This window comes from Monodelphis domestica, chromosome 8 (genome assembly GCF_027887165.1).
Source record: "Monodelphis domestica isolate mMonDom1 chromosome 8, mMonDom1.pri, whole genome shotgun sequence".
Lineage (NCBI taxonomy): Eukaryota > Metazoa > Chordata > Mammalia > Didelphimorphia > Didelphidae > Monodelphis > Monodelphis domestica.
The window spans coordinates 200,172,037-200,187,543 of NC_077234.1; positions in this window are offsets into that span (position 1 = coordinate 200,172,037).

Below are 15,507 nucleotides of genomic sequence, written 5' to 3' on the forward strand. Positions count from 1 at the left end.
ATATATACTCTCTATAACATTCCATATATTCTCTACATACTCTATAACATTCTATATACTCTATAACATTTCTATCTTTAATTATCATTGCAAATTTGATAGATATAAAGTAACATTTCAGATTATTTATCTTTGTATTAGTTATTTTAAACATATATTTAATATAGTTATTTATAGTTTGCATTTCTTCTTTTGAAGACTATTCATGGCTGCAGAAAATTAGGAAAAAAATTTAGCCTCTCACTTAGTGGTCTCATATCTCAAACATATAAAGAACTTTATGAAATTTTAAAGAATATGAGCCATTCTCCAACTGATTAATAGTTAAAAGAACAGACAGTTTTTAAAGAAATCAAAGCCATATATAACCTTATGAGAAAATGCTCTCAATCATCTCTGATCAGTGAAATACAAATCATAACAATTCTGAGATTTTTCACACATTACACTGGTTAAAATTATATAAGGACAAAATGAAAAATGTTAGAGGGGATGTGAAAAAATAGAGACTATTTTTTTCTATATATACTGTTGGTGGAACTATGAACTGATTCAACCATTTTGGAAAGCAATCTGGAATAATGCCCAGGTAGTTATAAAACTGTGTACACTCTTAGGCTCAGCAATACCACTGTTGGGTCTGTTTCCCAAGATGATCAGGTAAAAAGGAAAAGAACCTATATGTTCTAAAATATTTATAGCAACTCTCTTTGTGGTGGCAAAGAACTGGAAATTGAAGGGATGCCCATCGATTGGGGAATGACTAAATAAGCTATGGCATATGATTGTGATGGAATACTACTGTTCCATAAGAAATGATGAGCAGGTTAATTTAAAATATCATGGAAAGACATGAAGTTATAAAAAGTGAAACAAGAAGAACCAACAGAACATTATATACAGCTATAGGAACAATGTTCCTTGTGAAAGTCCACCTTCAAAAAAACAACTGATGAATAGAAATACAAAAGACATAGTTTACATAAACTTTTTTTGGGTCAAATAATGCCTTCTCTAGCATGAGGAGGGAGAGTGATAGGGAGGGAGGGAGGAAGATACCTGGGAATTTTAACATAAATACATTTTTAAAAAAGTTTTTAAAAGAGAAAGAAGGGAGATAACTGACAAAGTGAGGGTTCTGGGGAAGTTGCACAGGATTAAGAACACAGGCAGAAGAATTACCTTTGGAAAGGTCATTTCTTTCTAATCTGTAAAACAAGTATAATAGGACCTGTGGTACTTACCTTACAAGGTAGTAAGAAAAAATTAGGTAATATAAAGTACTTTGAAAAGCTTAAAGTATTATATAAACATTATCATCATCACATTATTCTTTTATGTTGGAAAAGGAATGGAGAGAGGCATAAAACAGAATAATTTTAAAGGGAAAAATAATGATAACTGGTACTTACATAGTACTTTCTGGATTGCCAGACACCTTACCTATATCATTTCATTTGTTTCCCACTACCATTCTGTGAGCTAAGTATTATTAAACTCATTTTTATAGATGACAAAACTGATGCACAGAGAGGTTAGGAGATTTGCCCAAAGATACACAATAAGCACACATCTGAGACATGATTCTATCTTAGGTTTTCTTGGTTCTATACACCATATCCATCATACTGCACTTACTCTAAAATTTATTTTTTTCAAGCAAGTAAGAAAAAAGAAATAAGTAAAATATTAATTCACAACTCTTTAGGGTGGAGGGGAAGACTGTGATTTTGGTGTGTGTGTGGGGGAATTCCCAGTGCAAAAATTCCCTCCACTCTTGTGGATCAATAGATATTTGTTGAGTACCTGTCACAGAAAGGACATTGTGCTGGGTGATGAGGATGCAAAGACCAAAGGGGAGAGTCCTTGACCTCAAGTAACTTACATTCTTCTTCTTTTTTTTTTAACCCTTACCTTCCATTTTAGAATCATTACTAAGTATTAGTTCCAAGTGACTAGACAATTGGCATTAAGTGACTTGCTCAGAATCATACAGCTAGAAAGTATCTGAGATCAGATTTGAATCCAGGACCTTCCATCTCCTAGCCTGGCTATCTATCCACTGAGCTACCTAGCTGCCCTATAACTTATATTCTAATAGGGATATATAGCACATGTGGTGGCCAGTGGGGAAAATGCAATAATGTATTTGATTATTGCTTCCTGAGTTAGAATAAAAAGTGGAAAAGTAAGAAGGAAGGAGGTAGTATGCACAACTGAGAAGGTGGCAAGATGTCTTTGATGGGTAGCTACTGTATTATATATGGCTGGTTAGAATTGATTACTTCCAAGTTGATTATTTCTGGAAGATATGATTTCCCAAGCCCTTTAGGCTATTCGGTTTATTAACAGTTAATTCTGTGCTCAGAATAATTCTCTGATCCTCTGAACTAGTTATGTGTTCAATTGGGTTACTTCTCAATGCATTTTTGATGGGTAAATTGCATAAATCATTACTTTTTCTTAACCCTTTCCTTCTACTTTCTTCCTTAATTGATACTAAGTATGAGTTCCAAGGTTGAAGAGTGGTAAGGGATAGGCAATTGGGGTTAAGTGACTGCCCAGTGTCACATAGCTAGGAAGTGTTTGAGGTCATATTTGAACCCAGGACTTCCCATATCCAAGCATAGATTTGTATCCATTGAGCCACCTAGCTGCCCCACAAACTATTAGTGTTAATAATTGCATTATTGTCAAAATAAGATGAATTAAATTTGTGTATTATATTAATCCTTTGGTTTTTTAAATTTAATAATAATAATAGCTAACCTGTACATGACATTTTAAAGCTTGCTAAGTACTTTACCTGTTTTGTCTCATTTGATATCCACAACAACCCAGGGAAGTAGGTACTGTTAATAGCCCCATTTTACAGATGAGGAAGGTGAGGCTGAGAAAAATGAAATGATTTATCCAGGGTCACATAGCTAGAAAGTATCTGAGACAGTATTAAAAGTGAGGTCTTTCTTTAAATCCAACACTGTGCCATCTGGCTGTCCCAAATATTTTATTATTAACTGGTGTTTGTTTCCTGAAACCTGGGGTTGCAGATGAATGATTCATTTTAGGAAAGGGAGAGATAGGAAACAAGCATTTATTAAGTATCTACTATGTGCCAGACACTGTGCTAAGTACTTTACAAATATTACTCATTTGATCCTCACAACAACCCAGGGAGATAGGTGTTATTATAGCACCCATTTTACAGTTTACATTCATTTCAGAAATGTGGTTGTGTGAGAAACTCACCTCCTAGAGATTTCTAGGTGACTTGAAACCAAAAGGTGTTTTTGAGAAGTTTTGAGTTCTAGGGAATATTGCAGATAACTAATCCAAGTAAAATCATTCATTGTGTTGAGTGAAAGTTCCACCTGCTCTATGTGAACATATCCTCAAAGAATGGTAATATTTATTTGTTCAGAATTGTTAATACTAAGACCGAGGTAGGCATGTTTTGAGTGCTCTAATTTGTGGGGCACTTCAGACACATCATCTCTAAACACTCTATCATATTCATTTTCTATCACTGGTATCTCCTTTTTAGAGTCCAATGATTCCTCAGATTTGTCCTCCTTATTATTCTCTGGATATACCTCAGAATCCCTATGGATAAGCCGCTATAGGAAGAAACCATCTTCTAGCTTCTGACCCACAGGAAAAGAGGAGACCATGAATGGACAGTTCTATTTCATTTAGAGGGACATCAGGGTTTGATTTTCAAACCTCCTTCAGAAACCATCCATCCATCTCACAAGGGTCACTTGAGATATGTTGAGTGCCTCAAGGGAGCAAGGCCATATTCAGAATATACATGGGAGAGAGAGCGCAAGCTGGAATTCTACGGAAGAAATTTAATTTGTTTAATTTTTTATCATCAAACAATACAAGTTGCCTGGGTACATTGAACACAAAGGTGTAACCATTTTAGGAAGAAACACTGCACCTGAGTTGCTGATCAGATTTGTCTTTCTTGGGAGTAATCAAGTGTCAATTAGATATTAGTAACTAAAAAATGTCTTCACTTCCTGATCTCTAAAAGAGGTTCTACACCTTTTGTATGTGTGTGTTAAGGACTCCTTCGCTGGTGTTGTGAAACCTATGAACTTCTTAAAATATACATATATGTGTATTTATATATGTATATATGTACATATATATGCACACGTTCCTAATGGAAGGAATTAAAAATTTTAGTTAGAGGTTAATGAAAATAAAGATGTCATTTTTTTCCTATTCAAAATTCATGGATTCCCTAAAAGGGGTCCATGGACTATAGGTCCAGAACCATTCCTTTTTGAGGTCTAATCACTTTCTGATTGAGTCAAGATAGAAATTACAAGATTAGCTGAACAACAAAAAATTGCCTGCCCCTATCTGGTAGAGAGATAGAGAGATCATTTATTAAGCAATGTACTATTTGCGAAGCACTATTCTCAACCGTGGAGATATAAATTATAGCAGATAGACAGTCTCTGCCCTCAAGGAACTTACATTCCATTGAAACAACAAATAAAGAGCCAGAAAGGGAGAGGGAGAAAGCAGATGCCAGATCATGGCTGGAGATTATTTAGGAGTAAGGTTAAGTCAAAACTGATCTATCAAAACCCAAGATGGCTCCAGGAGCAGAATCCAGTTTTCTAGTGGAACAAGAATGGTGGTAATATCCAGAATGCATGGCTACAGATATGCAGGAAAACATTTTAATAAAGCCAAGACTTGAGTTCCAACCTGACCTCAGATATTAGTTCTGTGACCCTGGGCAAGTCACTTAACCTCTCTCTGATTCAGTGGTCTTAAGTATAAAATGAGGATGAAAATATCACCCAGCACAGCTAGGTGGCATGATAGAGTATTGACTTTGGAATCAGGAGGACTCATCTTGAGTTTAAATATGGCCTCAGACACTTAGTAGCTGTGTGACCTTAGACAAATCACTTAACTCTATTTGCCTCATTTTCCTCATCTGTAAAATGTAAAATGGTAAAGCAGTCCAGTATCTGCCAAGAAAACTCCAGATGGGGCCATGAAGAGTTGGACAAGACTAAAAATTACTGAATGGTTACAAAAATAACATGTACTTTCCAGCGTTATTGAGAAGATTAAATGAGATAACACTTGTAAAGTGCTTAGTACAGTACCTGACTCAGAGTAAGTTTTAATAAATGCTTGTTTCCTTCCTCTCTCCTTTTCTTCCTTCCTTTCTTCTCCTTGGATGGATTTCAGCAGTTGGAGTTGGAGTCATTGTAAACCAGGTGCTACCACAAGAATCCTCTTTGCAGGGCACCAGAAGAGAATTTCTCTCTTTCCCTTTCCTAGTTCTAGCCACCCCCCCCCCCCACTGGCCATGTAGCTTTGAAGGGAAGCTCCCCAAACAGTAGGAGAAACTGCATCCAGTAGCAAGCAGAGATACACACTCCAGACAGAAATCCAGAGACAGTCTCTGGAGGGAAGAAGCCAATTTAAGGAGCTAGCCCTGGCAAACTGATAGCTGATCTGAGAGCTGGCCAGACATACACTCAGGGGGAGAAAATGGAACTCTGGTCTCTATAGTACTACAAATTGCTAGTTGCTTTTGCCACATGTGTAATGTGTATGTTTACTTCATTACCACTGTTCTCCATGTTTAAGTTTACTCTTGGACATAATGGATTTTTCAAACTATTTTTTTTTCATTTAAAAGTACTTAGTTAAACTTCCTCCTACTTATTTCCTCTGGAGGAAAATACTCTTAAACAAATATACGTAGTCAAGCTAAACAAATTCTCATATTAGCCAGATCCAAAAATGTGTATCTCATTATGCATATTTATTCCAGCATCTCTCAGTCAGGAGGTGGGGAGCATTCCTCATTAGTCCTCTTCAATCATGGTTGTCATGATGATCAGTTTTACGTCTTTCAAAGGATGCTATGTATTTTTGTGGGAGTCTGTGCCTTGAGGGAATGTTTTATATCTGTTCCATTTGAGTAAATGCTTTTGCTAAGAGTTAAATGAGTCTATTGTGGATTTGTTCATGGAAAGCACACCAAAGGGAGTTTGTGAATGGCGGTTGTATAAGTAGTCACTGATAAAGTTACCCTTAGTACTCTGAGAATAGTCAGCTCTCAAGAACAAAACCCTCAAGTGCAAACTGGGTTGGGGGACTCAGAGGGGATATTATCAGAAGATAATTTTCATTGTTTAATTGTTTCAGTCATATCTGACTCTTTATGATTCCATTTGGATTTTTCTTGGCAAAGATGCTAGAGTGGTTTAACATTTTCTTCTTCAGTTTATTTTACAGATGAGGAAACAGAGGCAAATAGGGTAAAGTTGCTTGCCCAGAATTACACAGCCAGTAAGTAGCTGAGGTTGAACTGAACTCACATCTTCCCAACAGATTGTATTTCTTTCCTTGATACTTTTCTGTTGATACTCTTTGACCATTTATCTATTTGGGAATGACTCTTAGACTTGTTCATTTGAGTCAGTTTCTTAAATATTTTGGGTATGAAATATTTATCAGAGAACCTGCCAGGATTTTTCTCCAGTTATCTATTTTCCTTCTAATTTTACTTCTATTGGTTTTGTTTGTGCAAATCTTCTTAATTTTATATAATAAATGTAATCCATTGTAGCTTCATTTATATTCTATTCCTCTAGCCATAGATTTGTCAGGGAATTTCTTCCTTCCTCTTTTAATTTCCTTATGATGTCACATTTTGCACAAAAGCCATTCATCAACAGTATTTTTTCCCAATAACTGTGATCTTTGGATTTGTCAAACACTCTGTTATTGTGTCCTTTTCTTTGTATTGTATACCCATTCTATTTCATTGATCTACTTCTCTATTTCTTAGCCAGTACAAAAGTTTTGATGATTATTGTTTTTTAGTGTAGCTTGAGATATAATACATATATATGTATATAATATTTTTCCTTTCTCTTATTTCCTCTCATGTTTGAAATCCCTCACCTATTTAATCCTGTTAGCTTTTAAAGAAAAAGCAACTGGATCTCTTGGGAATCTAAGCTTTTGGTAATGGAAAGATATGGGCAGAAGGCAACCCACAAATTCTGGTAAGCCCCGTTGAAAATAAAGGAATGCATGGAGATGACCAATTGAAAAATAACAACTTAAATGCCAGGGGGAAGAAATAAAGTTTAGAGACAGAACAAAGCTGTTATCTGAGGCTTTCATGCAAGATCTAAGTAGTATAAACTGATACAGGAGATTAATTATTTTATCCAATGCATGTATAAAAATCTGTGAAGCTGCCAAGCTTGTTTTGAAATTGCCTTCTCAAGTCTCCAGTATCCTTTCCTCTGGCATTTTCCTGATTCTTCCCTGCCCCCTATCTGTATATCAAAAACTTAGAAAGTAGATGCTGAAATTGTTTTGCTTGATGATTGTCTTACCCTGGATGGGTAACTTAAACTTCATATGTCAATACCTCAAAGATTCCTGTTTTAGAGAGTAACCCCCATATAACTTAGTAAATGCTCCTTGAGAACCACCATGGCCAAGATATTCACAAGCCTGTAGCCATTTTGATGATAAGCTTCTTCTAGAAACAAGGCTTTTATACCTTGATACATCAAAGATCTCTGATTTCATCAATACGTATATTTTTAACATCAAAACAGATCAGAATTCCTCTGTGTCTTAGTTCATGGTTTTATGTGTTATACTGGCTAAAAATCCATTATCCTTGGCTGTTGTCATGATAAATCTTTCTAAACTTGATTGGTCATTAAATGATAGACATAAATTACTGGGCCCATACTTAAAATCTTTTTAGCTTGTTAGGATCTGCCAGACCATATATTCTTCTTGTTTCATCTTCAATAAGTCATTTACATTCTAAAAGCAATTTGGGATTATGTCTCAAAAGATTTTATTAATATATGTTCTTTGACTCAATGATACTGTTACTAGGTCAGTACCCCAAAGAGATTAAAAAAAGAGGAAAAGAAACTATATGTAAAAAAAAAATCCATCACAGTTCTTTTGTGGTTCAATTGAGGAATGTTCCATGAATTGAGAAATACTTGAACAAATTTTGATCTATAAATATGTTGGAATATTAATGGGCTATAAGAAATGATGAAGGGTATAGTTTCATAGAATCCTGAGAAGACATATGAATTGATGCAAAATAAAGTAGTGAGAAGAACCAGGAAAATAATTATTTAAAAATAACAAAAATTAAAGTTAATCAATTTTGAAAGACTTTGAAACTTCAATCAATACAATGACTAACCACAATTTCCAGCAACTGATGATTAAACATGCTATCTTCCCTAAGACAGAGAGCTGATGGATTCAAAGTACAAAATGAAGGGTCTTTTTCCTTTCCTTTCCTTTCCTTTCCTTTCCTTTCCTTTCCTTTCCTTTCCTTTCTTTTCCTTTCCTTTCCTTTCCTTTCCTTTCCTTTCCTTTCCTTTCCTTTCCTTTCCTTTCCTTTCCTTTCCTTTCCTTTCCTTTCCTTTCCTTTCCTTTCCTTTCCTTTCCTTTCCTTTCCTTTCCTTTCCTTTCCTTTCCTTTCCTTTCCTTTCCTTTCCTTTCCTTTCCTTTCCTTTCCTTTCCTTTCCTTTCCTTTCCTTTCCTTTCCTTCTTTTCCTTGCCTTGCCTTGAAGAACATGGCTAATATGGGAATTTGTTTTGTATTCTATACATATTTATAAAGGGTTTACTTTTTATTGCCTTCTCAATGGTTGGGGGAGGGGGAGGGAGAGAGAAAATTCATAACTAAATTGAATTTAAAATAAAGCACTTAGCATAGGACCTGAGGGTGGGGTGGAAAGAAAGCAAGGTTACCTTCATGCCATGATGAAATTTTGGAGTAGGATTTTAGTGGAGCTTTAAGGATTCATGAAATGTTTTTAATAATTTAAGTTGAATACATCTCCAGAAGGTTACCAAAATATGTGATTCCAAATGATTGGGATTTTGGGCAATGGTGACAGGAAGATATAGTGGTGGCATGGATATTTTGGGGTACATGAGCCTTTTGGAATATCTCAAATCATGCCACATTATCCCTTACCTCCTTTATAAGAGGGACTAGCTCTCAGTGTAGAAATCTTTTTTTTTTAAACTCTTACCTTCTGTCTTGGAGTCAATACTATGTATTGGCTCCAAGGCAGAAGAGCAGTAAGGGCTAGGCAATGGGGGTCAAGTGACTTGCCCAGGGTCACACACCTGGGGAGTGTCAGAGGCCAGATTTGAATTTAGGACCTCCTGTCTCTAGGCCTATCTCTCAATCCACTGAGCTACCCAGCTGCCCCCAAACTCTTACTGTGTTTTGGTTCCAAGGACTTGTCCACGGTCACCCAGCTAGGAAGCATCTGAGGCTGGATTTGAACCCAGGACCTCCCATCTCTAGGCCTGGCTCTCAATCTACTACACCACCCAGCTGCCCCTCAGTGTAGCAATCTTAAGGAGGCAGAGGTCATTTGTGACTATGATCACTTAACATTAGCAAGCAGGCACCATTGAGCTATACTAGGCTCAGAGGGAGCTGAGATTCTGGCATCTCTCTTCTTGTTGACCTAGTATTACCTCACTGCTTTGGGCCTCCTAGCACAGGACTATATTTGGATATCAGTTACCCACTGAAAGATTTCTTATCTTCTGAGTCCTAATGTAAAGAGTTTCATACAGCTGCACATATTTTTTCAATTAAATACAAACTCCTTATCTTAATTTCCTTGATTCCTTTGTGTCAGCTCTTTAGTTTGTGGGCAAAGAAACAGAAATTATTCTGTCTGCCATGAAACTATGGCACCAGAAGGATCTCTAGTTAGTGGTTTACATATGCATAGCTCATCTAATTCGCTGCAGTTACTAAAAGGAAAGGGAAGACAGCAAGGAGGAGGATGGGAGAATCAAAATATTAGCATGAGATTTTCCTCCTAGGAAAAATATAAGATCTAATGAGGTTATAGGTGATTGGTTATTCACTCTCACTGTCATTTTGGGGGGCCTAAATTCCTTCTTCCTAAAACCAAGGATTCCTTTATATGTATGTTTTTAACAACCTTTATTTCATGGAGGATGCTACTTTAATATTCCAATGATAACAGTGCCTCTAAAATATTGGTTCTTGAATTTTTTTGGGGGGGGGAGGAAATAGCTTTCTATAGTAAATGGTTTTTCTGCCTCTTGTCTCTCCTTATTCCAATCTGTCCTCCACACTTGTCAAAGTGATCTCCCTAAAGCAGAGGTCTGACCATGTGACTGATTGCTTCTCTCTTGTTAAATAAACCCCCAAGGTCTCCCTATTACTTCTAGGATCAAATATAAACATCTATGCTTGGATTTTAAAGGTCTTCACAACCTGGTTCCTTTCTATCAGTTCAGTTTTCTTATACATTATTTCTATCTACACACTCTGCAATCCAGCCATACTGCCCTATTTGCCATTTTTGATATATAATAATCCATTTCCCATCTGTGTGCTTTTGCATTGGTTGTCTTCCATGCTTAGAAAGTTCTCTTCCTCATTTCTAACACTTCCAATCAATGACTTCTTTAAGAATCAGTGTTCAAATTTTACCTTCTCTAGGGAACCCTCCCCAGTCACCTATCTGTTGCCCCTTGTCCCTCTAAGGATACCTTCTGTCTCCTATGTATATATCTGGAATATACCTCTTTATTTATATATATATATGTTGTTCTTCTCATCCCTTTCCACCATTAAAATATAATCTTCCTGGGGCTAGAATTATTTTTCCTTCTTCATGTAGAGTGACTAACATATGTTAAGCACTTAATAATGACTGTGGGAAGATTGGTTCATTGACCATTTCTATGGATACAAAGACCCTCTCTCTTAATATCTATCCCACTTCCATTTTCCATCTTGAAGAAAACAAATTCTAAGGACAAAGCATTGTTTTATTTTGGATACCTTGTTTTCTTTTTTCTTTTTTGAAAACAAGTTAAGTTTATTTATTATATTGAAAAAGGGGGGGGGTCATAGCTTTTTTTGTTAATACGATGATGTCTTCCATTCAATTTTATTTTTCTCTTCTTTAGTTTTCAGAATTTCTATTTTGGTACTTAATTGGGGTTTTAAAATTTGTTTGTTTTCTAGTTTTTTGTTTGTTTGTTTTAGCTGCATGCCCAAGTTCATCAATCTGTTCTTTTTCTCTTTTATTGATGAAAGTGTTTAGAGATAGACATTTTCCTATAGAGACTGCTTTGGATATATCCCTAAAATTTTTATATACTGTCTCATTATTATTTTAATGAAATCATTGACTATTTCTATAATTTGTTCTTTGACTTACTCATACCCATGTAGTAAATCTTCATTTAATTTTTAGTAATTTCTTTAGTGACCCTTTACTGAATATAATTTTTATTATATTATGAGCCACAAAGATGTATTTAATGTTTCTGCTGTTCTTTTTTTCTTTTTTTTTCACATTTTTTTATTTGGTCAATTTCAGACACTATTTCTTGGTTACAAAAATCATTTTCTATTCCTTCTATCCTCCCCACCCTCCCCTTCCCATAACCGACTCGCAGTTTCACTGGATATTACATGTGTCCTTGATCAGAACCCATTTCCATGTTGTTGGTGTTTGCACTAGGATGTTCATTTAGAGACTACATCCCCAATCATATCCCCCTAAACCCATGTATTCAAGCAGTTGTTTTTCTTTGGTGGTTTTACACCCACAGTTTTTCCTCTGAATGTGGATAGTGTTCTTTCTCATAGATCCCTCCAGGTTGTTCAGGATCATTGCATTGCCACTAATTGATTCCATTGTATCACAGTGTATCAGTCTCTGTGTACAATGTTCTACTGATTCTGCTCCTGTTGCTCTGCATCACTTCCTGGAGATTGTTCCAGTTCCCATGGAATTCCTCCACTTTATTATTCGTTTGAGCACAATAGTATTCCATCACCATCAGATACCACAATTTGTTCAGCCATTCCCCAATCGATGGGCATCCCCTCATTTTCCAATTTTTTGCCACCACAAAGAGCACAGCTATGAATATTCTTGTACATGTCTTTTCCCTTATTATCTCTTTGGGGTGCAAACCCAGCAGTGCTATGGCTGGATCAAAGGGCAGACAGTCTTTTAGTGCCCTTTGGGCATAGTTCCAAATTGCCCTCCAGAATGGTTAGATCAATTCACAACTCCACCAGCAATGAATTAGTGTCCCTACTTTGCCACATCCCCTCCATCATTCACTACTTTCCGTAGCTGTTATGTTAGCCAATCTGCTAGGTGTGAGGTGATACCTCAGAGTTGTTTTGATTTTCATCTTTCTAATTATAAGAGATGTATCATCTCCTCATATAAGAACATATATAGTTTATGCTTGTTTAGTCACTTAAGTTTGCATAACTGAGTTTAACTTTTGTTTCTCTTGATTCCTGTGTCTGTTTGCACTTCAAAGGTTCTAAGCATCTCTGGTTTTTTCATCAGGAATATTAGAGATTCTCTATTTCTTTAAAGATCAATTTACCCTCTATAGCATTATACTCATTTTTCTTGGTTAAGTTTTTCTTGCTTATAAGCCCATGTCTTTCAGGAGGTGACCAGTGGATTCTATTTTCACTTTACCCTCTGATTGATTCTAAAAAACCTGGGTATTCTCCTCTATGACTTCTTCTTTTTTTTTAATGGAAAGTTCTTGGCTCTTTTATTGAATTAGAGTGACACATTTATATATACAATCTTCAATTATATGTCTTACAATACTCATGATTAAAATATTATTAGCAATTTTTCTTTTTTTTACTTTTGTTGTTGTTGCATATTAAAAGTTTTTTTTAAATAATATTTTATTTGATCATTTCCAAGCATTATTCATTAAAGACAAAGATCATTTTCTTTTCCTCCCCCCCCCACCCCCCATAGCCGACGCGTGATTCCACTGGGTATCACATGTGTTCTTGATTCGAACCCATTGCCATGTTGTTAATATTTGCATTAGAGTGTTCATTTAGAGTCTCTTCTCTGTCATGTCCCCTCAACCGCTGTAATCAGGCAGTTGCTTTTCCTCGGTGTTTCTACTCCCATAGTTTGTCCTCTGCTTATGAATAGTGTTTTTTCTCCTAGATCCCTGCAGAATGTTCAGGGACATTATACCGCCACTAATGGAGAAGTCCATTACGTTCGATTATACCACAGTGTATTAGTCTCTGTTTACAATGTTCTCCTGGTTCTGCTCCTCTCGCTCTACATCACTTCCTGGAGGTCGTTCCAGTCTCCATGGAATTCCTCCACTTTATTATTCCTTTTTGCACAATAGTATTCCATCACCAACATATACTACAATTTGTTCAGCCATTCCCCAATTGATGGGCATCCCCTCGTTTTCCAATTTTTGGCCACCACAAAGAGTGCAGCTATGAATATTCTTGTACAAGTCTTTTTCTCCATTATCTCTTTGGGGTACAGACCCAGCAGTGCTATAGCTGGATCAAAGGGCAGACAGTCTTTTAGTGCCCTTTGGGCATAGTTCCAAATTGCCCTCCAGAATGGTTGGATCAGTTCACAACTCCACCAGCATTCATTACTTTCCTTTGCTCTCATGCTAGCCAATCTGCTAGGTGTGAGGTGATACCTCAGAGTTGTTTTGATTTGCATCTCTCTGATTATAAGAGATTTAGAACACTTCTTCATGTGTTTTGATTTCTTTATCTGAAAACTGCCTATCCATGTCCCTTGCCCATTTATCAATTGGAGAATGGCTTGGTTTTTTGTACAATTGATTTAGCTCTTTATAAATTTGAGTAATTAAACCTTTGTCAGAGGTTTCTATGAAGATTTTCCCCCAATTTGTTGTTTCCCTTCTGATTTTAGTTACATTGGTTTTGTTTGTACAAAAGCTTTTTAGTTTGATGTAGTCAAAATTATTTATTTTACATTTTGTGATTCTTTCTATGTCTGGCTTGGTTTTAAAGTCTTTCCCCTCCCAAAGGTCTGACATGTATACTATTCTGTGTTTACCCAATTTACTTATGGTTTCCTTCTTTATGTTTAAGTCATTCACCCATTTTGAATTTATCTTGGTGTAGGGTGTGAGGTGTTGATCAATTCCTAATCTCTCCTACACTGTCTTCCAATTTTCCAGCAGTTTTTATCGAATAGTGGATTTTTGTCCCAAAAGCTGGGATCTTTGGGTTTATCATATACTGTCTTGCTGAGGTTGCTTGCCCCCAGTCTATTCCACTGATCCTCCTTTCTGTCTCTTATCCAGTACCAAATTGTTTTGATGACTGCTGCTTTGTAATTTAGTTTAAGGTCTGGTACTGCAAGGCCCCCATCATTTGTGTTTTTTTTTTTCATTATTTCCCTGGATATCCTTGATCCTTTGTTATTCCAAATAAACTTTGTTATGGTTTTTTCTAAATCAGTAAAGAAATTTTTTGGAAGTTCCATGGGTATGGCACTAAATAGATAAATAAGTTTGGGTAGGATGGTCATTTTTATTATATTGGCTCGTCCTATCCATGAGCAGTTAATGTTTTTCCAATTGCTCAAGTCTAGTTTTAGTTGTGTGGAGAGTGTTTTGTAGTTGTGTTCATTAGTTCCTGTGTTTGTCTCGAGAGATAGATTGCTAGGTATTTTATTTTGTCTAAGGTGATTTTGAATGGGATTTCTCTTTCTAGTTTTTGTTGCTGAGCTGTGTTGGAGATATGTAGAAATGCTGATGACTTATGTGGGTTTATTTTGTATCCTGCAACTTTGCTAAAGTTGTTGATTATTTCAATTAGCTTTTTGGTTGAATCTCTAGGATTCTTTAAGTAGACCATCATGTCATCTGCAAAGAGTGATAACTTGGTCTCCTCCTTGCCTATTTTGATGCCTTCAATTTCTTTTTCTTCTCTAATTGCTACTGCTAGGGTTTCTAGTACAATGTCAAATAGTAGAGGTGATAATGGGCATCCTTGTTTCACTCCTGATCTTATTGGGAATGCATCTAGTTTATCCCCATTGCAGATGATATTAGCTGATGGTTTTAGATATATACTGTTTATTATTTTTAGGAATGACCCTTCTTTTCCTATGTTTTCTAGTGTTTTTAATAGGAATGGGTGTTGTATTTAATCAAAGGCTTTTTCTGCGTCTATTGAGATAATCATGTGGTTCTTGTTGGTTTGCTTGTTGATGTGGTCAATTATGTGGATGGGTTTCCTAATATTGAACCAGCCCTGCATCCCTGGTATAAATCCTACTTGATCATGGTGAAGGATCCTTCTGATCACTTGCTGGAGTCTTTTTGCTAGTATCCTATTTAAGATTTTTGCATCTATATTCATTAGGGAGATTGGTCTATAGTTTTCTTTCTCTGTTTTTGACCTGCCTGGTTTTGGAATCAGTACCATGTTTGTGTCGTAAAAGGAGTTTGGTAGAACTCCCTCTTTGCTTATTATGTCAAATAGTTTGTATAGTATTGGGATTAACTGTTCTCTGAATGTTTGATAGAATTCACTGGTGAATCCATCAGGCCCTGGGGATTTTTTCTTAGGAAGTTCTTTGATGACTTGTTGAA